The following is a 26,820-nucleotide window of genomic DNA, read 5'->3' as shown; positions in this document are numbered from 1 at the left end:
AGCTGTTGTTCAGCATCTTAGCTGTAGAGGGCAGTGTCACTGGCCCTCATATGTGGGATCCGAACCAGGGCCCTCTGGCGTCCCAAGCCCGTTCTTAACCATCGCACCACTCGGCCGGCCCCATCACACTATTTTAAACAATTCTGGTTGTCTGTGTGACTTCAGCAATGTTGTTCACATAGCAGTATACCTACTGCATATATAAAGGAGAGCTATACATAGAACTGACATAAAAATATACATAGGTGGTACTTACGTAAAGCAGCAAGACTGGTTTCCATTGGGCACCCATGAGAATCTACCTCCTTTTATAATCACAGAGCAGGCTTTCTAAACTACTTGAGTGAGAATAAAACTAAAACAATCAAATGTATGCTAAGGCTCAACCTTGACACTTCACACATCATGAGATGGTGCTTGGACTCAACTATTTCTAAGGTCTTTTCCAGATGTAAAATTTTGAGTTCCTCAGAGTAGAAGTCTTAGGAATGTAAGGTCCCCCAGGAGACGCTCTGGTGTCAGAAAAAAAACTGAACGTACCACCTAACCCAATTAAAACTGTTATAAGAGGTGAGGACTCAGATGGACACGGTACATGTTTTCTTACTCGCCCCTTCCAAGAGCCCATGGAGGAAAAAGCTGCTTGGCTGTGGTGGCTCCAGCTAAGTCACAGCAATTCCGTATCTGCCAGGCTGGGATGCCTGGGGTAGAAGCCGGGTATCTAGCGCAATTAAGTGCCCCATGGGCCCAAAGGGATCTGATCAGCTCCACAGCCCTGCTAAGAGTTCCTGCTTCTTTTTGACTGATCAGGGCCAGTCTAGGGCTCTTGCTCAGAACTGTAAAGGAACATGGTACAGCAGGAAAAACCCATGGGCTTTGGAGTCTGGCAGATCTGAGCTCCAATACTAACCCTACTGCTAATCAGATGAGCTATTGCGGATCCGTCACTTCCTTTCCTGGAGTTCAGTTTCCTTATCTGCAAAATGGGGATGTTACCGTCACAGTTCTTAACGCTCAGTAAGCACCCATTTTACCATCTGCCTCTGGGTCCACTAAGGAACATTCAACTCTTTTTCTTTGGGACCCTAGAAACAATTCATACCTTTGTTGCCATTTTTAATGGGACTGGGTTCCACAGAAGCCAATGTGATAACACCATCACAGCATCCCATGGAAAATGGAAGATCCATTCAAAGTTCCCTGCTCAATCACACAAATAACCTTGGACAAATCAGCTGGCCTCTTAATCTGTTCACCAAATATGAACTTGTTGAAGTCCTATCCCCTCACTCCCAGTTTAGTAACAAATCTGAGGTGAACGTGTGTCCCTGACCGCTGACCTCCCTGTCTCCAGCTGCATGCAACCCTCATCTCTTCCCTTCTAGTCCTTGCCCCCTCTTCAAACCTCCTCCTCTTCATGAATTACTTCATTTGGTGGCATGTACACATGTCTTCTAAGTCACCTCTCTCTATCCTCCGTACCTAAGCAAACTGTCTCCAAACCCAACTTGGTCTTTTCCCTCCAAATCATTCCTCTTCCTTCTGTCTCCTGTTTCCCTGCTTCTATTCATGATGACATCAGTCTTGCCACTGGGTTCTGGACTGTTCCCTCTCCTGTTACTCTTTCCTCAGGCATAAATGTCTCTGACAGGTGGCTAAGTTCACTCACTTCTGAACTCCATTCCAAAACCCTTCCTTCCCTCCACATAGATGGAGTGCTGACCATATGCCAGGCGCAGAGCAAGCACTGGGATATAAGATAAAGAAGCAGTCCCTGTCCCAACCCTCAAGTTCAGGTCATTACCAGGCCACCTCAGTACTGCAAAAGCCTCTTGACTGGTTCGTCCATCCTTGTTTCTTCCCCAGAAAAGCAATCTTCCAAGATCACCTCTTGGCTGTGCCCCCAAACCTTCTATCCTGGCATACTTTTCTAGATTTATCTCCTAGTTCATCTTCTGACCCTCTGCCAACCCAAACCAGTCCACTCAGGCTTCCGGACTTCCTTGTGCCCTCCTCTCTTATTCACTTGGGCTGTTCTGGCTGCACCTGGAAACTCCTGCCCACGCCTCTCTCATCACCATGACCAGTTTGGACATAAGCGCTTTCATCAAAACCAAAAACCAAACAACAGACAACCATTTCTTTCCACACTCTCTCAATGCTGTCATGACCTGCTGCTTCAACCTTTTGTTGAATCTGACGCATCTATGTCTTTTCTCCCTAGCTCAGGTTGTAAGTTTCTGAGGAAGCAGTTTCTTTCACTTCTCCCTGTTCCCCGTGACAATGGACAAGCAGTTACGTTTCATGTTTTCAGGCGATAAAAGTGTGATCATCGAGTTGGCCAACGTATAGAGGCTTTGTGTCGAGTGGAGATGGATGGTGATCATATAAGTGAGTCCCCTCAATATGCAGGGACATGGACACTGCTTTCTGTCACCTTCGCGCTTCACTGTCTATATACCCATGCACACGCATTCTACTTGAGTGATGTGCTTTCTTGTGTATGTCCACATTCTAAACTGCTCCTTCTCTCACCTTCTGTTTTTCTTAGTGACCAATGTTCATTTATCAGTCACTCAGGCAGAGACCCGGGATCGTTCATCTCTTGCTCACATGCCATATCTAAATACCCACTGAGTCCTGGTCTTTTAGCTCCTAACTATGTCTCAAACCCATTCCCTCTTTTTCCCTATCACTGCAGCCCAGGGTCATAGTCCCGATTTTTCTTATCCAAGGGAAAGGACTCACCTCCTAACTGGTTTGCTAACCTTCAGCACAGTCCCCTCCAACTCTTCCTCCTGTGTACATATCTGACTCCTTCACTCTGTGGACTAAAACTGCTTAATAGCCACCCTGGTGTGGACTACAGGACAACACCGATGCCCCCTGCACATCAGCTGAGTGAGGCCTTTGGCCACTACTCACTTCACCTTTCTTACCCCTCCAGTACCAGACCCCATGTGGTTCCCTGAACAAACTGAAATGTTCCCACCTCTGTGCCTTTGCCAGTGCTGTTCCTGCATCCTGCAAAGAACTTCTCTGTGGTCTTTGTTCAGCTAACTCCTCCCTAGCACACATGCTTCACTTCTTCTGGGAAGCACTCTGTGATCTCCTTTGCCCACCAAGGCTTGGTTACCAGTGTCCTTTTTGGTGCTTTCACATCAGCCAGTTATAACCATCACCACATTTACTAGAGTAGGCTACAACGATCTACGTCCATAATGTAATCACCATTGCCCAGAGCCTGGCCCAGTGCCTAGGACACAGCACTGGAGCAGGGAGAGTTGGTTAAAAAAGGGAATCAAGACTCACTTCCCTTCTATAGGCTGGTTCCCTCCCATCTTCCCCTGACCCGAAGTCTCAGGTCGGCCTCTCTGCTTCACTACTGTCACCTAGGGGCGAAGCCTGCAACTGCACCTTTCTCACCATTTAGCATTTAATTTGATTCAATAAATTGAATGGATGGGTACACAAACGAGGGAACAGTTGATTCTGGTGGGGGTGGAGAAAGTGGCAGTCAAAGGAGGCTTCAAATGGTGAATGAGCTATGATCTGGGCCACACTGCAAGAGGAAGAGATCTCTAGGTGGAGGAGAAGGGCATTCCAGGCAGTGGGGGCAACAGGCCGAATAAGCGTTGGAGTTTGGGGTCTACGTGCAGGTGAAATCAGAAAGGAAGGGTTAGAATGTGAAAGACCTGGAATCCCAAACTTTACCTTTTAAGCCACCTAAATAGGTTTAAAAATTAATTTGCTTTTTTCTGCCCAAAGACTTTTAATCAGGAGTGACATGATCAGATCTGCATTTAAGACAACTCTTGGTGGAGTGTAAAAAAAGAATAGAAATGGGAGGCAGGGAGTGACAGAAGCAATAAAGCAAGCATCGGGAAGACACTATTTTCTTAATTCTCCTCTTGCTGCCCCAAGATCTCAGATTTAAAACATTCAAACTGAAATTTTGCCCCCTCAAAACCAGTGTTTCAACATAAACATTATCTATTTCCACATTTTGAGATGTTCATATATCTTGGCCTCTTTGTAGACCTTCAAGTTGCAGAGCTTTATAACAGATTCCAGCACATGGCTTTGCACACAGAAGATGTTCAATGACAACTAAATGGAATTCCTCTTGGGGTTCCCCAGACCCTTTGCAATTATAAGAACAATAAAAGATGGTGGTTAAGAGTAATAAGAACTCTGAGTCAGAGGGCCTGAGTTCAAATCCTACCTCTGCTACTTTGCTGTGTGAGACTTGTCATATTAAGTGATCCATCTAAGCCTTGGTTTCTTTGTCTGTAAAAATGAACATTGTAACAGCACCTTCCTCCAGGGTTGGAGATAAATGTCTGAAGTGTCAAGCACAAAATAAATCCTCACTAAATACTGGTGATGATTTATAACATCATTTATTCAGTGCCTGCCACTCACAGGCCATGCACAAAGCTAGGGGCTTCCCACACCCTTAAATCTGCACAGCAATATTCTCAATACTATTTTACAGGTAAGAAAACTAAGGTCCCCACAGCTGAGTTTGTTCAAGAGGTCTTGGGAGCCTTGGGTCCTGAGGCATCAGAGATGGGGCTGGAGGAACTTCTAGTGGGAGATCATTTAGTTTAGTGGTGGCTCTCACGAGAGAGAGGGGGGGAGAGGGGAGAGGGGAGAGGGGACAGGGGGAGAGAGAGAGAGAGAGGTGCTTTTGACAATATGAAGACATTTTTAATCTTCACGACTGGGGTGAGGGGAATGGGGGAATGTTGCTGGCATCTAATGGGTAGAGGCCAGGGATGCTACTCAACATCCCACAATGCACAGGACAGCCCTCCAAAACCAAGAATGATCAGACCTAAAATGTTAGTAGTGTCAAGGTTAAGAAACCCTTTCTAGACTGTTTATCCTCCCCATCTTCCCACTTTTGGAGCACTGGCCATTCGGATCCCATTTGAATACTTTCGGTAAGGGGGGCTCTATCCCACCAGCGGGGGCACAAGCAGTTCTTCCCCACCTGCTGTGCACACAGTAGGCTTTAGAACTCATTTTAATAAGCCTAGAAGCAGAGGACTCCGGAAAAGGAAGAGCATCCATCCCCCATTGTTCAATTACCTGTAGTTTGTCTTTTCAACACATACACACACATTTTACAAATCCAAATGTCCCCGCCTCAAAAACAGCTTTGTTAGACATGGCGTTCAAAAAATATTTTTTCTAGGACTCCTATACATACTGAAAGATTTGCACACTTCTCAAAGGACCTCAGATGGGCCGTGGTCCTCTGACAACGACCACAAAAGAATCTATGGGATTTCCCAGGGGAGCAAGCCCGTGGGCCGTGACCTCTGCACGCTGAAAGCGCTCACCCTACTCCCTCACCTCTGGATTCGCTCTCCCGCCCCCGGATGCCCGGCTTCCAAGACTACCCGGGCCTCGACCGTGGAGCCCGGACGGCAGGCGCGTGCCCACGCCGTGTCTCCTCGCGGCAGCCGAAGAATCCGGCCCGGGGCCTGTCGCTGGCGTCCACACCGGCCAGCCCCCATCCGCCTGGCGCGACCCGCGCGCGTCCCCTCCCGGCCCTGCGCGGCCTGGGCCTCGGCCGGTGCAGGCCCGCGGACGCCCGCGGCCCGGCCAGGCAAGCTCAGGCCTGCGGCGGCCTACCCAGTCCCGCGCAGCCGAAGGTCCCCGCCTCACCTGGATGCGGGCGGGCGTGCCCGGGGCTGCTCCGAGGCGGGCGGGCGGCGGCGGCGGCGCGGCGCTAACGGATCCGCTCAGCCTCGGTAGCGGTAGCGGTGGTGGCGGCTACGGCGACGGCGGCGGCGGCGGCTCCTCCTCAGCGCGCACGATCCGCTCCGGCCCGCGGCCCGGACACGCCCCCCCGGCGCGCAAGCCCATTGGCCGGCGTCCGCCACGGCGCGCTTATTATTGGCCGGCGTGGCTGTCGCGGCGACCCAAGGCGCGCGGTGGAGGTGGGACTTCCGTCCGGCACCGCCTACGAAGGGCTCGATGGCCGGCGGAGTCGCGGGTGGCCGGCGATGGCCACGGAAGGGTCCCGCTGGGTTCGGGCTTACGGAGTCCGACTGAAGGAGATGGTCGAAGAGCCACGCACCTTATCAAGCACATGTTGTGTGCCCGCGCCTGTTTGTCCTGCCACAGCCGCAGTCACCGCCCTACAAGGTAGGAACGGTCAGCGCGCCAGGGCTATGGGGACAGGACCCGGGTTCGAATCTCGGTCCCGACGTTTTCGCACTACGTGCGATTTGACAGGGGGCTGACGTCACTTCACTGGGCCTCAGTTTCCTTATCTGGTGTGCTGAAGAGGAGTAGCATGGGACGTGGTCAGCGTTCCAACAGTGTTAACTGTTAGAGCTAGCGGGTTTCCACAGGCTCAGCCTAACATTCATTCATTACAATGTTACTGAATGTGCCAGTTACTTACTATATGGGCAGTAAACAAAAATACTTGCCCTCATTGGGCTCACATTCTAGACCAGTGCTGCCCAGTAGAAATATAAGCGAGCCATAAATGTTGGCCACATGCATGATTTAAATTTTCTAGTCACCATGTTAAAGAAAAAAGTAAAAAGAAACAGGTGACGTTAATTTTAATAATGTATGATGAGGTGTGATAAAATAAAAATACGGTGAATGTTTAAATTTTTAAAAATTTATTACAGTAAAAGACACATTGCCATTAATCCCCCTCAAAATACTCCGCCTTACTTCGAACAGACTTATCCCATTATTCTTGCCACTTTCTGAAGCAGTTCTGGAAGTCCTCTTTTGTGAGTGTCGTTAGTTGAGCTGTCATGGCTCCCTCGCTGTCCTGAATTGATTCAAAATGTTTACATTTCACGGATGAGGACACACCATAATATTTTTATTTAACAGAAATTGCCATATACTAGAAGCGATGTGTGACATGGAGCATTGTCGTGATGGAGGATGATTTATGGCACGCTTTAAAACACACCTTCTCTCAACCGTAGCTCACGTCCGACTGACTGCACTGAACAAGTTGAAATTTGTTGTACACTATTCCACATGCCCTTCCGGTATTGAAAATCCCTGCCTTTCCGTTGGATGGCACTCAGCAGCAGCATTCATAGTATTTTTTTTTAATCACACCTTGTATTTTATTTAACCCAATTCATGTCCAAAATGTTATTTTAACGTGTAATCAATATAATGTTATGAGCTCTTTTACATTCTTTATTTTTTCTTCACACATCTTTGACATCTGGTACGTCTTTTATACTCACAGCACATCTAAAGTTGGACCGACTACATTTCAAGGGCTCAATAGCCACACGTTACCAGTGACTACAGTGATTAAACAGTGCAGTGCTAGTTGGGGAGAAAGAAAAGAAATCAAGTGGTAAAAGTGGTAAGAAAAGTAAATTGGGGAAAGGGCATGGGGAATGTGAGGGTTGTTGCAGTTTGAAAGACAGTAGTTGGGAAGGTTGAGAAGATGGCACTTGCAGAAGGATGGGAAGGAGTCAAGAACATTGTACAAATAATTATACCATTCATTGTTTAGTGCAGCATTCATTGTTTAGTGCAGAACTTTCTGCAATGATGGGCATGTATTTTATCAGCACTAATCTAGTAGCCACTAGCTCCATGTAGCTTTTGAACACTTGACATGTGGTTGTTGCCACTGACAAACTTAATTTTTAATATATTTAATTTTTACTTAATTTAAATTTAAATAGTTCACAGCAGATTTAGAATGGTGGCAAGTGTTCTGAGTTGAGCACGTACCATGTGCTGAATGCTTTATACAGGTTCTCGCCTGTAATTCTTGAAATATCTCTGTGAGAAGGGAGCAGTAATCATTGTCACTATGAAGAATGGAGTCCTTCATTCATTCATCTACATGTTGTTATTACCATTAATAGACTTTTTTAGAGCGGTTTTAGATTTATGTAAATATTGCAAAGAAGATACAGTTACCATTTTCTTTTTTCTTTATTTTAAAGATTTTATTGGGGAATTGGGGGAGGGGAACAGCGCTGGGGAATCGGGGGAAGGGGAACAGACAAGTTGCTGTCCTTTTATTCTTCAGTCTAGTTGTGGAGGACATTGCTTCACTGGCTCATGTTGGTATCATCATTGCGCTCTTCCCGGGTGAGGCAGATCGGTCGCTGGCCTCTGGACGCCGCTCATGGCAGCTCTTGGCAGCTCACACCGGCTGCCGGCCACTCACGCTGGCTGCTGGCCCCACATGGTAGCTTATGGCAGCCCACTGCAGCAGGGGCTGCAGCCTATGCTGTCGCTGGTGACTCACGGCAGCCCAGCTCCAGGTCGAGCTGTTGTTCACCATCTTAGCTGTAGAGGGCAGTGTCACTGGCCCTCATGTGGGAACTGGGGCCCTGCTGCTCAGAGCAGGTTTCCCAAGCCAGCGCTACAGTTACCATTTCCATACACCCAGTTTCTCCTATTAGTTACATCTTTCATTAGTATGATACATTTGTTATAATTAATGGACCAATATTGATACATTATTATCAATCAAAGTTCATAGTTTAATTTCTTTTGTTTTTACCTAATGTCCTTTTTCTCTTCTAGAATCCCATCCAGGATGCCACATTACATTTAGTTGTCTTCTCGCGCTCTCTCTCTCTCTCTCTCTCTCTCTCTCTCTCTCTGTCTCTCTCTTTCTTTGAAATATAATTGACATATAACATTAGGTGTACAACATAATTATTTGATATATGTATATACTGCAAAATAACCACCACAATAAATTTAGTTAACATCCATCACCACACCTAGTTACAAATTTTTTGTTCTTGTGATGAGATCTTTTAAGTTCTATTCTCTTATTTGTCCTGTAGGCTCCTCTTGGCTGTGGCAGGTTCTCAGACTCCTTGTTTTTGATGACCTTAGTGGTTTTGAGAACTGGTCAGATATTTTGTACGATGCCCCTCTATTGGAATTTGTCTGATATTTTCCTCATGATAAGACTGGGATGCTGGGTTTGGGGGAGGAAGACTAAAGAGGTAAAGCGCCTTCTCATCACATCATATCAAGGACACAAGCAGTCAACTTTATCTATGACTTTTTTTTTTAAAGATTTTTATTGGGGAATTGGGGGGATGGGAACAGAGCTGGGGAATTGGGGGAAGGGGAACAGACAAGTTGCTGTCTTTTTGTTCTTCAGTCTAGTGTGGAGGATGTTGCTTCACTGGCCCAAGTTGGCACCATCATTGCGCTCTTCCCAGGCGAGGCAGGTCAGTCGCCGGCTTCTGGACGGCCGCCCGCGCTGGCTGCTGGCCGCTCACGCTGGCTGCTGGCTACACACGGTAGCCCATGGCAACCCACTGCCGCAGGGGCTGCAGCCTATGCCGTTGCCACGGCTGCCCAGCTCCAGGTTGAGCTGTTGTTCAGCATCTTAGCTGTAGAGGGCAGTGTCACTGGCCCTCATATGTGGGATCCGAACCGGGGCCCTCTGGCATCCCAAGCCAGTTCTTAACCATCGCGCCACTCGGCCAGCCCTATCTATGACTTTTGATGTTGGCCTTGATCACCTGGCTGAGGTAGTAACTGAGGTAGTACCTCCACCATAACTGCCCACCCCCCATTCCTTACTGTAGACTTCGGGAGGAAGTCACTATGTGCAACCCACACTTAAAGAGTGGAGAGTCTTCCTCCTCCCTAAGGGTGGATATCTACATAAATTATTTGGAATTCTCCTGCATGGGAGATTTCTCTCTTCTCCCCCATTGATTAGCTTATTCAGTCATTTCATTGAATCTGTATAGTCTCCTGGGTATTTTATACTCTGGGTTTTAATCTACTACTACTTTACTTTGTTACTTAAATTGTTCCAACTTTAGCCATTAGGATCTCTTCCATTTGGCTCCTGTAGCTCTTTGACACACTCCCATCGATGCGTTTTGTTTTGTTTTTTTTCTTTTTTCTTGTTCTGTAAGTTATTCAAGTTCAATTTTTTTCTTTTTGCCTTTTTTTAAAATTAAATTTATTGGGGTGACAATGGCTAGTAAAATTACATGGGTTTTAAGTTTCGGCTTTTTTCATTTTGTTTTCTTTGGTGCTCTTCCTTACTCTGTGGCACTAAAAGGTGCTCCAGGCTCATCTTGTATATTTCCTGTCCCAGTCCTAGAATCAGCCATTTCTCCAGGCCTGGTTTCTTTTATTAGAGAATGGTGTTAGAAAACAAGATCTGGGCACTGAGAGTTCTCGTTGCTACTGGGGTATTGTTTCTTTTAGGTTTAATCGTTTTTAATTGCCCGCAATGCACCAGTACAGGCACTCAGCCCAGGGGATACAACACTGACCATGCCAAATGTGGCATCTTCCCTCACGGAAGTCACAGTCTACTTGTGGGAACAAGCTTCAGGGGACAGCTCCAACACTGACTGGCTTGGGCAAGTGCCACCTTGGGCAAGTTATTTAATCTCTTGGAGCTTCTGCCTCCCCTTTTGTGAAATGGGGGTGATTGCAATACTTCATGAGGGCATTGTAAGAATTAAATGAAATTACCCAGTTTTAGAATCTTTGAAACAGAACCTGGCATCAAGTGCTTATTAAGTTGTATTAATAGTCATAAGAAATCACACAAATAATTACAATCTGCAGAGGTTCGGAGTGCCAGAGGACCTGCCCTCATTTTGGGGTTGCCAAGGAAGTCTCCCCAAGTCAGTGGTGTTGTGGCTGAGGCAGGAAGGGTAAGTCACCAGGCAAAGAGGGGCAGAATGTTTAAGGCAGCAAGGACAGCAAGTGCAAAGGCCCTGAGGCAGGGAGGAGCCTGGCACACTTAGGAACTGAGAAAAGGCTGGTGGTGGAGACATGGAATTGGAAGGGGCAGGTCACATAGGGCCTGGCTGGCCATGGTGAGTTGAGACCTGGTCCTAACAGCAAGGGAGGCGACTTGTCTAAGTGCACATGTCTAGTAAGGACAGAGCTGAGATTTGAACCCCATTTGGTTGGTCACAGAGGGCTTTATTTCCCTGTTCTGAATTTGAGATGGGAAGTTCTTGTTTTCAGATTTTTTTTTTTTTAAAGCACAGCTTTGGTTCTTAGGGGTCACAATCAGAGTATACTCCAGCCACCGAAGTTCTAGGTTCTTGCTATCCCCTTGTCACGAGCTCTGAGGGTCTATGAGGCAGAGGACACAAAGATGACTCAGTTTAGGTCCCTGCTTTTGAGGACATTGCAGCCCCAGAGGAGAGAAGGACATAGAAACATATAAATCCAGGCAGGGTGACAAGGGATGGGCATAGAGCGCCACCACTCATGGAGGGTAGTGTCTGAGCAGAGCACTGCAGGAGTGGGAAGGCTGAATGCTGGTTGTGAGGGAAGCAGATGGTGAGATGGGTCTGGAGAGATGTCTATCTCCAGCTCTAAAAGGTCCTAGAGAGTCAGGTAGAGAAGTTGGGATTTATCCCCTACCCAGAAGCCGGCGGACTGCAGCCCAACTTGGCCCAGGCCTATTTTTGCACAGCCTGTGAGCTACACATAGGTTTTACAGTTTTAAATGGTTGAAAAAAGCCAAAAGAAGAGGTTTTGTGACATGAGAAAATGACATGAAGTGCAATTTCAGTGTCCATAAAGTTTGACCATAACACAGCCACACCAGTTGTATGTATGTTGCCCATGGCTGCTTTCAAGTGACACCATCAGAGGGAGATGTGCTCAGGCAGAGCCTGCTTCATGGCTGTGGAAACTGTGTCATCACACAGGACCCTATTCTTCTGTCACCATCGTGAAATGCTTAGTAATCTGTAAATGAGAGGCCCCACATTTTTATCTTTCCCTGGGCTCTGAAAATTACATAGTTAATCTTGGTGACAGAGACTAGATGGCCCACAAACAAAAATATTTACAATCGGGCCCTTTTCAGAAAGTGTATGCTGGTCCTGCTGCGGTGGGCAGAATAATAGCCCCCCTAAAGATGTCCATGTCCTGATCTCCTGGAACCTGTGACTATGCGACCTTACCTGGCAAAAGGAACTTTTGCAGATTGGGTTAAGTATCTGGAGATGGGGACATTATCCTGGATTATCTGCATGAGACCAGTGTCATCACAAGGGTTCTTGTAAGGAGGCAGGAGAGTCAGAGAAGGAGATGTGACACCGGAAACAGAGGTCAGTGATGCCATTGCGGCTTTCATGATGGAGGAAAGGGCCATGAGTCACATATTGTAGGCAGCGTCTGGAAGCTGGAAAGGGCAAGGAAATACATTCTCTACCGGAGCTTCTAGAAGGACCGCAGCCCTGCCGACACCTTGATTTTAGCCTGGTAAGATCAATTTCAGACTTCTGACCTCCACAGTGATGCAGTGGAAAGCCATGACATCTGAACCACTTACAGGGCTCCATGTGTGGGTGGGGGTTACTTGGGGGACATAAGAAATGGGTTTAAATGTCAGGTGGGCTGTTCACTGGTCAGCTCCCTAACAGAGCTGAGGCATCAAAGCGGAATGCTTGTTCTGAGAACAGAGACCAGCAGGCCCAAACAAGCACAGAAAACCTGACACTCAAGCTCTTTGGGGGCCCGACTTGAGGCTGATCCTGCCTCAAGTGCCAACTAGGTCAGTCGCATAGGAACCAGGAAGCTTTATTTATTCTTAGGCAGCTGAGTTTATTTTCAGGTTAGCAGTTTGGAATTCACGTCCCTGATTCATTCAGAACTAGAAGAGCAACAGTACTGGCTCCCATGGGTCACCTGTGGTTCCTGTTTCTGACCTGGAGATCCTGGCCCTGGAGGGGAGCAAAAATACAGGGCTTCCTTCCTTCAGGAACTGCTGCTCTGCTAATAACTTCCCCAAACCTGTTTTCTTGTTTGCGAAAGGCAGGTGGCACTGCTACCTCAAGAACATGAGTAAAGCAGGCACTGAGCAAAACATCTAACGCACTCCAAATTCCATCGTATCAGCAGGCCCATAAAGAAAGTTCTGTGATTCATGCCCCAGAGAGTGGGAGGGGCTCCGCTTCTTGTCTTAGAATCATGGCTCCTTGAATGCCACCTTGTGAGATAATGTGGGGCACTGACCTGAGTGAGCTTAGCAAGTTTTGTTTTCCAGAATTATCTTTCTGAATTTACCAATTGCCCTTCAACTCCAGTATCATTCTGGCAACAACAGCAGTGGGCATTTTATCTCCCATAGGGTCACAGGTTAGACAAGGTCCCACAGCCCTGATTCCCAGGATCACGGAGTGGCCTGGTTTCCCCTGTTGTCCCAGAGCAGTATTTCACTTCCAGGTGTTGTCACATGGTCATTCTCATTCCTATCAGTGACCTCATAGTAGCCACTATCACTTTTCTTTTTCAGTTTTAAGGTTTGTTGTTTTTTAATCCGACTGTTCTGTGCTGTATGAGTTCTCTTCCTTGCTTTATCTCTAAATGTTTTACATTTATTTGTTGGGCTTTATGCAATGCTTTTTTTTTTTTTTTTAAGATTTTACTAGGGAATTGGGGGAAAGGAACAGACAAGTTGCTGTCCTTTTTGTTCTTTAGTCTAGTTGTGGAGGATGTTGCTTCACTCGCCCATGTTGCTATTATCATTGTGCTCTTCCCAGGTGAGGCAGTCGCTCGCCGGCCATTGGACGGCCACTCATGGTGGCTCATGGCAGCTCACGAAAGTGCATGCCAGCTGCCGGCCAGCCCCACTGCAGCCTACGCCATCGCCGGCGACTCAGGGCAGCCCAGCTTCAGGTCGAGCTGTTGTTCACCATCTTAGCTGTAGAGGGCGCAGCGTCACTGGCCCTAATGTGGGATCTGAACTGGGGCCCTGTTGCGCAGAGCTGGTGTCCCAAGCCAACTCCTAAGCAACGCACCACTCGGCTGGCCCTGCAATGCTTCTTTAAAAAAATGTTTTAAAGCAGAAATTCATTGGTTTATAGTATATTCACAAAGTTGTGCAAACATCATCACTATTTCATTCCAGAACATTTTTATCACACCCCTCCCCCCCAAAAAACAAAACAAAACAAAACAACCCTATTCCCATTAGCAGTCACTCACCAGCCCCTGGCAACTACTAATCTATTTTCAGACTCCATGGATTTGCTTCTTATCACTTTTATATAAACAGAACCATACAATATGTGGCCTTTGTGTCTGGCTTCTTTCACTGAGCATGATATCTTCAAAGTTCATCAGTGTTGTAGGGTGAATTAGTACTTCGGTCTTTTTTATGGCTGAGTAATATTCCACTGTATGGATAAACCATATTTTGTTTACCTATTCATCCATCAATGGATATTGGGCTGTTTTGACCTTTTGGCCGTTGTGAATAATCCTGCTGTGAGCATTCATGGACAACTTTTTGTATGAACATGTTTTTATTTCTCTTGGGTATATACCCAGGAGTGGGAAATGGCTGAATCAAAAGGCGACACTGTTTAACTTTTTGAGGAACTGCCAGACTGTTTTCCCCAATCTTTATAAATGAGATGAAGGCTTCATGCTTATCAGTCATTGGCAGGTGGTCGTTTGCTTTGACAATTCTCCAGCTGTGCTCCTTGTGCAGCATCCCATGGGAAGCAGGCCAGGGCCCACAGATTTGCAAGTCTGCCTGCACAGTGCCTCCCACCTGCCCCCCACATGTGCCCAGCAGGAGCACCAAGGATTGGTGTTTCCATTCCCAGCTTCTGCCTGATCCTGGCAACTCCCACTCCATGGTATCACAAAACCCTCAAACTTCCCAGCTCTCTAGACCAAAGATCCCAAAGCACACCCAGTGGCACTCCTCGGAGCTCTCCAGGCCTACTGGGCTCTGATCATGCACAGTTAAGAGCAACTTGCATGAAATGAACAAGCCAGGTGTTATCAGTCTATTAAAGCTCATATAAATTGATAACCCAAGGAGCAAAGATCAGAAACAGGCAACTCAAAGGGGGGAAAGAGTCAACAAACATCTGAGTCTCCACCGAGTTGTCAAGAGGGGGCTGAGGGTGGGGGCTGCTCAAGGTGAAGATCATTGCAATGCTGCCAGGACCCCAACACCATGTTCCCTCAGGGTGGTGGCCATGTTTGTAGAAAGACCCTGTGGAAGACACCAGCATAAAAAGGGCTCATAGTCTTACCCTGTGGTTGTCCCACTGAAAATGATCCTGCACCACCCATGGAAGGGCTGTCCACAGGAAGATGCTTCTTACTGTCTTTAATGAGGTACCTCTGGGTTGGCAACAATCCAAACGCCCAGGAACGAGACTGCCTTGGTGACTTGCACCTCCACTAGAAATGACAGTAGGAGGCCCACAACCATATGGAGTAAGAGTAGCTCCCTGAGCTGAGCTCTGGACACAGTTTAATCCTCATGATGAGCCTGTGAGTTGAGTCCTGTGAGTCCCATTTTACAGAAGGATCAAGTGGGCCCGAGGTCACACACTCCTAGAAGAGTGGCAGAAAGGGGCCAGAGGCTGGGACTAATGGAGTTCAGAACTCACGCACGGAACCTTGATGCCAAACTGCTCATGATTTAAGAGACAAGGACAGGGTGCAGAGACGCACCCTCATATGGCTGGAAGCGTGAGGGGGCAGTGGCGAAAGGGAAGAGGATGGACCAGCACTGGGGGAGGCCCAGCCCCAGGGCTGATGGGCAGGAGGGAGGACTAAGCAGGTTGTAGATAAGAGGTAGTGGGGCCAGGGAGAGAGGAGGGGCCGGAGGAGAAAGTTTGCATGGATTACTTAGAAGAAGGAGAGCACAACCCAGTGGGAGTTGTTTGTCCATGGTGGAAACGTTATTTCCACTCCCCTACCCAACCAAAGCCCAGCCGCTTAAGATGCTTGAGTTCGGAGTGAAGGGGTTCTCCTCAGTGCACTTAAAGCAATGGCTTCAGGTCTGCAAGGGAGAGGGAAGAAACCACGGCTGTGGAGAAAGGGTCTGTCTTCATCTACGTTCCCTCCCACATCCCTAAGATGTACTGCCCTCTTAGGTGCATCCTGGGTATATGAGTTCACTAGTGTTGCCATAACAAAGCACAGACTGGTGGCTTACGAACAACAGAAATAAAGTTTCTCACAGTTCTTTAGGTGAGAATCCAAGATCAAGGTGTGGGCAAGGTTAGTTCCTTCTGAGGCCTCTCTCCTTGGCTTGCAAATGGTCATCTTCTCCCTGTGTCCTCACATGGTCTTCCCTCTGTGTGCCTGTGTCCTGATTTCCCCTTTTTATAAGAACACTAGTCATGTTGGATCAGGGCCCACCCTAATGACCTAATTTTCACTTGATCACCTCTTAAAGGCGCAATCTCTAAATACAGTCATGTTCTGAGGTCCTGGGGGTTAGGGCTTCAGTATATGGATTTTGGGGGGACGTGATTCTGCTACAGCCCACAGGATGTCAGCAGGGGTGTGCAGGGGAGCTCAGGTGGCCCTTGTCATCCACAGCCACTGTCATTTTTTCACAGGTAAAGGAGCCAGGATCCTGAGGTCTAGACACTCCCTTCTCTGGTAGATGGGGCTGACCTTGGGCCCTGGCAGGAGAGCGGTGCCATATGTCAGGCTCAGGCTCAGTGAGGGGCTACATGGAAGTACACAGAGGCTGGCCAGAGCACTACAGCCAGTAGCAGGAAATCCAGGCACTGGTGGTGGGTAGGGTGGGCTGTTTCCCCAGACCAGCCCTCCCACCCCCAGGAGCAGGGGTTTTCCTGGGCTCACTCCCAAGGAAGCCCTACTGGACCTGTGCTCACCTTCCTCGTCCCTCTGAACTTTTGAACCAGGGCTTTCTCTACTCATGCTGCCCTCCTTCCCTGCCCAACACCCCCGTCTCTCCTCCCAGAAACACAGCTGCTCTGCTCCCACCGAGAGATGAGGTACCCGGCACAAGGGCTGGCTCATAGTTAAGCCATCAACCAGCATGAGCCCTGTTCTCCCCAATTGCTGTGAGTTCCTTGAGGGGCCAGCTGGGTCCTTTTCACCTTTGCATCCTTAGCACCAAACACATCTGTAGGCATCAAGAGTTTGCTGACGAAATGAACAAGCAGCGGAGCCTTCTTGCAGGGGCCAAAGACAGTAAGATACCAGCCTGGGTTTATCGCATCCTGGCAGAGCCCACCCTGTTCCCACCACACAAGCGCACGCGCGCACACACACACACACACACACACACACACACACACACACACACACACACACACACACACACACTGGGTCAGGCCACCCAAGCTAGGGTCCCTTCAGTGGTTGGCGAGATGGGCACCCCACTCCTGTCCTGATCTGCCTCACTCACCTTCCCAGTGCAGGGACCCAGAGGCCAGGTCAGGTAAGGCCCAGGGGTGGGGAAGAAACACTACCCCTCTTAGATCCATCTTCCTTCCTGGGACCAGGCCAGGCCTGGTCTTCACATTCCAGAGGTAGGAACGTTCAACCCACATAAATGCTTCTGTTCCAGGACAGGCCAACGGTCACTATAAACAGCTTTTCCCAACAAAGGCAGGGTGGAGTCAGAAAGGCTAAAGGTTACTGAGCAGAAACCCTCCGTGGGGGTGGGGAAAGCCCCTCTGGGTCTGGAGAGATGGCCAGAAAGCATTTATAAGTGGAGCTTCTCACTCTGAATGCCACTGACCTTTGGGCAGGAGGATTGTTCATGTTGGGGACAGAATTATTCATTGTAGAACATTTAGCAGCATCTCTCTGGCCACTCCTCTCCAGCTATGACAGCCAAATCTCTCTCAACACATTGCCAGGTGTCCCCTGGGAGCAAAAGTGGCCCAGAAGAGAATCCCCACTTTGTAGAGCCAAGCCTGAAAAGGGCTTTTTCTCTTGCCTGGGTCCCTGTACCTTAAGGGCCTTCAGGTCACATCAAGGTCAGGTATTCAGGGAGCCTGCTCTTTGATGTGCCTCGTTTCCTCTGCCTAGGATTTTCTGTCCCCTGTCCCCCAGCCTCACCTGCTGTCTTCCAGAACCGAGTCCACACATTACTTCCCCTAAGGAATGTTCCCTGGGCCCCCATCTTAGGGATGTGGCCCCCATGGGTCCCATGGTAGGCAAAATAATGCCCCTCCCCACAAGATGTCCATGTTCTGATCCACAGAACCTAAGAATATGTGACCTGACATGGCAAAAGGGACTTTGCAGATGTGGTTAAATTAAGACTGTGGAGATGGGGAGACGATCCTGGATCATCCAGGTGGGCCCAGTGTCATCACAGGGTCCTTATAAGAGGGAGGTAAGGGTCAGAATCAGAGGAAATGGATGATGGGAGCAGAGTCAGACAGAAAGATTGGAAGTTGCTATACTGCTGGCTTTGAAGATGGAGGAAGGGGCTGTGAGCCAATGTTGCATTATAGCCGATTCCGTTACCACCCCCCTACATTAGCCTCTGACCCATTAGTCGAGAGAGTGTCTTGGAAAACTGAGGCCGGATGGAATGATATCTGTAAAGCTCTCTCGGGGAGTGTCTCAGGTGACTGGGACCTATTGGAATGATAATAGTTATCTCCCCTGGGAGGACACAGTAACAGTGTCTTGGGGCTATGTGGAGGAAGTGTGAAGGCACAGGATGTGTTGGAACACAAAGGGAATGCTAATGGAAAAGGTCTTAAGGCACACATAAGTCACGGGTTACAAATTGATTGACAGCAGTGAAGCAGTTTCACTTCTTTTCAAATTTCTCAATAAAAGCCATGCGCTGACCCGATTCGGGGCTCACTCAGTCTTCTCTGGCTGAGTCCCTTGGTCTCGCTCTTAATCTTACTTTTGTCTCTTGCTCTTATTCAATCTGCGTCGCCCCTTAAGAGAAACCTGTATGCCCTTGCCACGCTGGACGTGACAAGCCAAGGCACAGAGGTGGCCTCTACAAGTACGGACATGGATTGCCCCTTAGAGCCTCCAGAAGGAACGCAGCCCTGCCAACACTGTGATTATAGGACTTCTGTTCTCCAAGGCTATAGGATAATACATTTGTATTGTTTTAAGTTACTACAATTGGGGTAATTTGTTACAGAAGACACAGGGAACTCATACATGCTTCTACTCTGAAACTCCGAGTCAGGGAGAACTGCTGGGTGATCGGGCTGGCATTTACCTTTCTTGGCATGAGCAGTGGTTCACAGTGGTGCTGCTGACTGTCTCCCACTAGGTAGGGAAGACTCAGTGTATGAAGGTTGGGTGGACCAGACTTTCTCAGGCTTAGAACACTGAGAAAGAGAAGCAGACAAAATGATTGCTTTTTCTCTCCAAATTAAAAAAAAAAAAGTTATGCTTATAAATACCAAAAAGCCCCAATCGTTGCATCACACAGCTGACTTTGAATGGCTTCCCACATTCTTTGACATGTCGTGAGCCAATTACTTTTCCTCCTCCCTAAGAGAAGACATGTTTGATTTTTATAGCCATTGTTAAAGGGAAAATGAGTCTTTTGTTGCAGATGTTCACAGACAAATGGACACATAGTCTATGAAGCATCTGCAGCCCTCTCATCAGCAGCTAAAATGCCAAGGGGAGGATTTGTGTGGCCTCTTCCTGATTCTAGAGAAAGAGAACAGGAACAGAACCTTGAGGAATGCCCTTGTTTCAAAGATGATGGAAAGGAGGGGCAACAGGACACAAAGGGGTTGTATCTCTGAAGCGATGGAGGTGAGAGCCCTAGAAGGAATGGCCGGAGCCTGAGGGTGAAGATTGGCTATTAGGTTTCAATCTGGAGCCAGTGCTAGAGTTCAGGAGTGGGAGGAGACAGAGTCAGTAAGGCAGGAAGGATCAGAAATGCCCGGTTTCTTTGGGTCGGAGAGACTTGAGAGCTGTTCTTGGCATTTATCCAATGCCAAAGCAGGTGGCTGTCGAAACGGAAGAGAGGATAATAGGTGGTGATAGAAGAGAGGTGATGACCATATTAATCATGTTTTTCATTTTTGGTATTTTATGTTGCTTTGATATTTTGGGGCTTTGCTAATCTGGGACAGACTGCCCCTCAAAGGGCTAGCTAATTCCTATAGATAGCAAATGACACACCTGAGAGTGTGCTTCCCATATGCAAAACAACCAATCCATAGCTCACACCCCAGCCACCTCCTTTATCAGGCTCTCACGTGCCAGGAGGCAATATCCCTTATCCCCAGTCACCCCAAGGCCAGGTACCAGATAACTAAGGACCGCACCTGTGCTTCACAGCCTGCTGAAATTATTCACACTAGCCAATTGCAAATGAAGAAGATGGCAGAACCTGAGACTCCTTTGGGATACCATCAAGTGTATAAATATACATGTAGTGGGAGTCCCAGAGGAAGAAGAGAGAAAGAGAAAGACCTTGAAAAACTAATAGCTGAAAACTTCCCAAATTTAATAACAATCATGAATCTATACATCCAAGAAGCTCAACAAACTCCAAACAGGATAACTCAAAGAATCCACATCATGACATGCTATAACCAAATTGCTGAAAGATGAAGACAAAGAGAATCTTGAAAGCAAGCAAGAGAGAAGTGATTCATCACATACAGGGATCTCCAATAAGATTTACAGCTGACTTCTCATCAGATATCATGGAGACCAGAAAACTGAATGATTTAAAGTGCTGGAAAAACAACAACTGTCAAACAAGAATTCTGTATCAGGTAAAACTATCCTTCAAAAATGAAGGAGAGGGCCGGCCGAGTGGCACGATGGTTAAGAACTGGCTTGGGACGCCAGAGGGCCCCGGTTCGGATCCCACATATGAGGGCCAGTGACACTGCTCTCCGCAGCTGAGATGCTGAACAACAGCTCAACCTGGAGCTGGGCTGCCTTGAGTCGTCGGCGACGGCGTAGGCTGCAGCCCCTGTGGCAGTGGGTTGCCATGGACTACTGTATGTAGCCAGCAGCCAGCGTGAGCGGCCAGTAGCCGCCATGAGCGGCCGTCCAGAAGCTGGCAACTGAGCTGCCTCGCCCGGGAAGAGCGCAATGATGGTGCCAACTTGGGCCAGTGAAGCAACGTCCTCCACAACTAGACTGAAGAACAAAACGACAGCAACTTGTCTGTTCCCCTTCGCCCAATTCCCCAGTGCTGTTCCCATCCCCCAATTCCCCAGTAAAAATCTTAAAAAAAAATTGAAGGAGAAAAATAAATAAATAATTTTTTTAAATGAAGGAGAAATTAAGATATTCCCAGATGAACAAAAGCTTTGAGAGTTTAGGCCCACCCTACAAGAAATGCTAAAAGGAGTCTTTCTCCTTTTAGGAGAAATAAAAGGACACTAGATAGCAATTCAAAGCCATATGAAGAAATAACAATGGTAAAGGTAACTACATAAGTATAAAAGCCAGTATTATTCTATTTTTGGCTTGTAATCCTCTTTTTTTCCCTTTATGATTTAGAAGACAAGGCATAAAAACAATAATTATAAAATTATGTTAATGGGGATACAACATATAAAGGTGTAATTTGTGGCAATAATATAAAGGAGGAATAAAGCTGTATATGTTTTGAATACTATTGAAGCTGAGTAGGTATAAATTCCAGCTAGATTGTTACAAGTTGAAGATATTAACTAACCCCCAGGTAAGAAAATAACTAAAAATATACAGAAGCGGAAACAAAAAGGGCATCAAATAGTACACTAAAAAACAAAACCAAAAAGCAAACACAAAAGAAGGTAGTAGTGGGCAAATTGAGGAATATAAAGGTATAAGACATACCTTTAAAATGGGTAGTCAGATGACAAGTAAGTTGGTTTTTATCAGTAATTACTTTAAATGTAAATGGACTAAACTCTTCAAATAAAAAGCAGAGACTGACAGATTGGGTAAAAAATATGACCCAACCAAATGCTGTCTACAAGGGACTCACATTAGATCCAAAGACACAAAAAGGTTGAAAACGAAGAGTGGAAAAAGATAATCCTGGGCTAGCCACGTGGCTCAGTTGGTTAAGAGCTCGCTCAAGAGTTTGAGCTCTGAGCAACAGCAGTTTGATGCCCGGCCCGAGCTGAGCTGCCGCTGAGCTGCCAAAAGGTGGCAGGATGGCTCAGCTAAAAGAAAAAAAAAAAGAAAAGAAAAGATAATCCACGTAAATAGTAACCAAAAGAGAGCTGGAATAGCTATACTAATATCAGACAAAATAGATTTTAAGTACAAAATTGTTGCAAGAAACAATGAAGGACATTACCTACTGATAAAAGGGTCAATCTGTCAAGAGGACATATTGATTATAAATATATACGTACCAAACTACAGAGCCCCAAAATATGTGAATCAAATATTGGCAGAATTAAAGGGAGAAATACACAATTGTATGATAATAGTGGAAGACTTGAATACTCCACTTTTGATAATGGTTGTAACTAGGCTTAATATATACAAAACACTTCACCCAACAACAGCAGAATACACATTTTTCTCAAAAGCGTATAATACATTCCCCAGTATAGACTTTATGTTAGGCCACAAAACAAGTCTCAGTAAGTTTTAAAAGATTGAAATCACACAAAGTATCTTTTCTGACCACAATGGAATGAAGCTAGAAATCAATGGCAGAGGGAAAACTGGAAAAAAACCCACCACACTCTTAAACTACCAATGAGTCAAAGAAGAAATCACAATGGAAATGTAAAAATACTTTGAGATGAATGAAAGAGAAAACACAACATACCAAAATCTATGGGATGCAGCAAAAGCAGTGCTCAGAGAGAAATTTATAGCTATAAGTGCCTACATTAAAAAAGAAGAAAGGTGGTTTTTTTTTAAAAGAAGAAAGATCTTAAATAAATAACCTAACTTTATACAGTAAGGAACTAGATAGAAAAAGAAGACTAAGCTAAACCCAAAGCTAACAGAAAGAAGGAAATAATAAAGATTATAGTGGAAATAAGTGGAATAGAGAGTAGAAAAATAGAGAGCATCAACAAAATCAACAGTTTGTTCTTTGAAAAGATCAACAAAATTGACAAACCTTTACCTAGACTAGGAAAAAACAAAACAAAACTAAAATCAGAAATGAAAGTGGGGATATAACTACTGAAGTTACAGAAGTACAAAGGTTTATAAGAGTAACTATGAACATTTGTATGCCAACAAATTAGATAACCTAGATGAAATCAACGAAGTCGAAACAAACTACCAAAACTGATTAAAAAACAAATAGAAAATTTGACCAGTTCTATGGGACTCTACTTTTCCCCCTAAGCAGGTGGTTTTCAAACTCTTTTCAGAGGCCCAAGGGTTTCCACATTTCTGGGTGGATGGGGATGTGGCTCTGAGGCCCCCAACTCCTGGTTGAACCACACAGCTCTATTTGTTGAACCTTAAGCAACACGGGTTTGAACTGGGTGGGTCCACTTACATGAGGATTTTTTTCAGTAAATATACAGTCAGCCCTCAGTCAACCAACCACACATTGAAAACAATATTTTTGATCTGCGGTTGGGAACCCATGGATGCAGAGGGCCGACGGTATGCTTTGTTCTACGTGTCATTTGATATAAGGGACTTGAGCGTGTGTGGATTTTAGTATCTGAGGGGGGTCCTGGAACTAATCCCCTGTGGAAACTGAGGGAGAACTGCAGTTAAATTTTGAGGGAGTCAAAAGTTACATGCAGATTTTTTTTTAATGTAATATAAATGTTTATTAACACGAAACATGCTTTCTTGTTCGCTCTAGGTTTTATTTTATGTCATCCATTTGATTTATGTCAACAATTTGATTTTTTCCCCCAATAGTATTCCTAAGGTAAGTTCAAATATTTGACTTCATTTTCTCTTTTTTTAAGTATTATCTGTAATAAATGGCAAACACATAACCAACACAGCTTAATAAAAAACTAAAGCTAATGCCTGCTATATATACATTTAAATTCAGAGAAATAAGTATGGATGCTGTCTCCATCATTAATAACAGTTGCTAGGCTTATAAAATATTTTGCATGTGTAAAGACTCCTGAAGCACAATAAGTTTCAGTTTCCTTCCCTCCATCCTGACCTTATCCACGTTGTTAGTGAGCAGACAAAAGTAAGTTCAGACTCTGAAGGGTATTTGATCCGTAGATTACACAGAATCAAAACTACCAACTTTTGTTTTAAAATGTTAAACATACTATAGGCTGATATAGAAAGATCAAATATGACTTCAATCTTTAAACATGCGATATTTGAAATTGGAAACTTTGGGCTTACAACTAATATATTTTTTTAAGTTGCAAGAGCATTTCATGAAGAGGTTGCCCATTTCAAATATTGAAGATCTCCCTCACTCTTCTAAGACCAGCAAAGATCATTTTAGTTCCAAGGATATATTCCTCTGGGTTCTCCAAATATTCCATCAGAGTTTCCTCTCCCCAGATAGCACTTTTGTTTCTATTTGTATTGGAGTAAGAAAATCCTGCTCCTCGTTCTGTTTTTTTGGCCAAAAAGGCTCCAAAGATTTGCACCCGTCTTGTGTTTTCCAACTTCCCACTGTGTAGCACTGAGCACATTTTTGAATAGAAGATCTTCTTGCCGGCCTCAGCATCTCCCGTTTTGTTCACAGTGCCCGTGTCTCTGCTCTCCTCCTCTCCAGGGAACGCTTAGCAGTCACCCCAGCCACTGTGGGGCCAGAGCCCATGCTCCAGTTTCGAGGCTGGAGGTCCCACAGCAGCGCCTCAAAGGCCTTGCACGGCAGGCCCAGCCAGGCATGTGCTTCTGGTCTATACACAGATTTTTTATTGCATAGGGGAAGGGGAGCAGCGCCCCTAACCCCTGTGCTGTTCAAGGGTCGACTGTATTTTCATTTGTTTTCCCTTGGGGGGGAGGGGCAAATTCTACACAGAATTTCTTAAAGTTGAACCCCACTGGATTTGACCTTGGTAACCCTGTGAAGAATCTGTGGAGGTGGAGGCCTCAGGGCTCAGGAGCTGAGTGAGGGACTGTGCTGGGCTGGGCCTGCTCAGAGGGAGGACATGTCCAACTGTGGCAGCTGCGCATTCTGGTCGGCCATTCAGGTGCTGTGGTCCTGCTGGACGAAAAGAGCTGGTCCCTGGGTTCCCCTTTGATTGGCTATCAAATTCCCCTATAACTCCATATGAATTTTAGGATCTGCTTTTCCATTTCTCCAAAAAAGGTCATTGGTATTCTGATAGGGATTGCACTGAATCTATAGATAACTTTGGGGAGTATTGCCATCTTAAAAGTACGTCTTCCAGTCCATGAACATGTAATGTCTTTCCATTTACTTGGCTTTTCTTGAATTTTTTTTTAAAATTAGTTTCAGGTGTACAACACAGTGCAATAGTTATACTTTTTAACCCCTCAAAGTGACAACTCACCTCCCCCAATCCGCCATCCCACTACCCACCCCCGCTGATATCATACATATCTATTACAATTCCATTGACTCCACTCCCACATCCTGTGACTCCACATCCCATGTCTATATATATATTCAATTATAGTTGACATACAATATTATACAACATCAGCTTCATGTGTACAGTGCAGTAATCAAGCCTCTAACCCCATCCATGAAGTGGTCTCCCTAACAAGACATGTGACCATCTGACACCCTACAAAATATTTACCAATTATTAATTCCATGAACTGTCTTTCATATATCCCTGTGGCCATATTGTAGTTACCTATTTATGCTGTCTAATCCCTTCCCCTTCTCCCTCATCCCTACCCCTCTGCCAACTAGGTTTTTCCTCTATATCTCTGAGACTATTTCTGTTTACTTTGCTCGTTCATTCAGTTTTTTAGATTCCACATATAATTGAGATACCACATGGTATTTGTCTTTCTCTGACTGACTTATTTCACTTAGCATCATGTTCTCTAGGTCCATCCATATCGTTCAAATGGCACAATTTCATTCTTCTTTATAGCAGAATAATACTCTATTGTATAAATGTACCACAGTTCCTTAATCTAGCCGTCTACCAATGGGCATTTCTGTTGTTTCCAAGTCTTGGCTATTGTAAATAGCGCTGCGATAAACATAGGGATGCATATATTATTTTGAATTAGCGTCTTGGGTTTCTCTGGATAGATACCCAAGAGTGGAATGCTGGGTCATACGGTAGTTCCATTTCCAGTTTTTTGAGATACTGCCATACTGATTTCCATAATGGCTGCTCTCTTGAATTTCTTTCAGCAATGTTTTGTAGTTTTTAGTCTGTGAGTTTTACATTCCCTTAGTTAAATTTATTCCTATATATTTTATTATTTTGATGCTATTATAAATGGAATTGTTTTGTTGTTGTTGTTAAGATTTTATTGGGGAATTGGGGAAGGAGAACAGTGTTGGGGAATTGGGGAAGGGGAACAGCCAAGTTGTTGTCCATCAATCTTAGTTGTGGAGGGCACAGCTAGCTCAGCTCCAAGTTCAGTCGTCATCGGTTCCCCATCGGCAGCTCGCAGCCACTGAACTCAAGGTGCCATGTTCAATCTTAGTTGCGGGTGGGTGTAGCCCACCATCCTATGTGGGAGTCGAACCGGCAACCTTGTTGTTAGGGGCACGTGCTCTCACCAGTTGAGCCATTCCTGCCACCTGTTGGCAGCTCAGCAGCTCAGCCCAGGTGCAGCTCATTGGCCCATGTGGGAATCGAACCGGCGACCCTGTTGCTCAGCGCTCGAGCTCTTAACCAGCTGAGCCAGTCAGCCGGCCCTGGAATTGTTTTTATATTTCCCTTTCAGATTGCTCATTGCTATTGTATAGAAATGCAACTGGTTTTTGCGTGTTCATTTTGTGTAGTGAAACATTGCTGACTTTAGTGGGTCTAGTGTGTGTGTGTGTGTGTGTGTGTGTATCTGGTTTTATTGGGTTGTCGGAAAAGTCATGACGCATGTTTGCAACGGATGGCACTAATTCATTTTTGGAAGTACTAGAGTCATTTGCATCTATGTTATTGCTATGTCATTTGACAGCTGACAGTTCTAGCTTCATTCTAAAAATAAAATTGAGTGATTTGGTTGAGTTTTGGA

The 26,820-nt window shown here is 46.0% G+C and overlaps 2 protein-coding genes across 6 annotated transcripts in view; one reads left to right on the top strand and one right to left on the bottom strand.

The window, feature by feature from the left end:
* The window catches only part of ELAVL1 (ELAV like RNA binding protein 1), a 37,526-nt gene extending 31,686 nt beyond the window's left edge, over positions 1-5,840 (bottom strand). Inside the window, exon 1 of the mRNA XM_019667653.1 lies at positions 5,680-5,840. The gene's annotated coding sequence lies outside the window, so the exon portion shown is untranslated. The remainder of the gene's footprint in view (positions 1-5,679) is intronic.
* Positions 5,841-5,965: 125 nt separating this feature from the next.
* CCL25 (C-C motif chemokine ligand 25) overlaps positions 5,966-26,820 on the top strand; it is a 32,117-nt gene continuing 11,262 nt past the window's right edge. For 2 of the 5 annotated variants that reach the window (XM_019667692.1, XM_019667685.1), the window contains exons 1-2: positions 5,966-6,162; positions 23,528-23,596. The gene's annotated coding sequence lies outside the window, so the exon portion shown is untranslated. Of the gene's footprint in view, positions 6,163-7,249; positions 7,373-23,527; positions 23,597-26,820 lie in introns of all 5 variants that reach the window. The other 3 variants (XM_019667686.1, XM_019667690.1, XM_019667688.1) reach the window with 3 other exon arrangements.

The sequence above is a fragment of the Hipposideros armiger genome, unplaced genomic scaffold (assembly GCF_001890085.2).
Source record: "Hipposideros armiger isolate ML-2016 unplaced genomic scaffold, ASM189008v1 scaffold_502, whole genome shotgun sequence".
Taxonomy (NCBI): Eukaryota; Metazoa; Chordata; class Mammalia; order Chiroptera; family Hipposideridae; genus Hipposideros; species Hipposideros armiger.
Note: the sequence above shows the minus strand (reverse complement) of the source record. Positions and strands in the feature narration are given on the sequence as shown.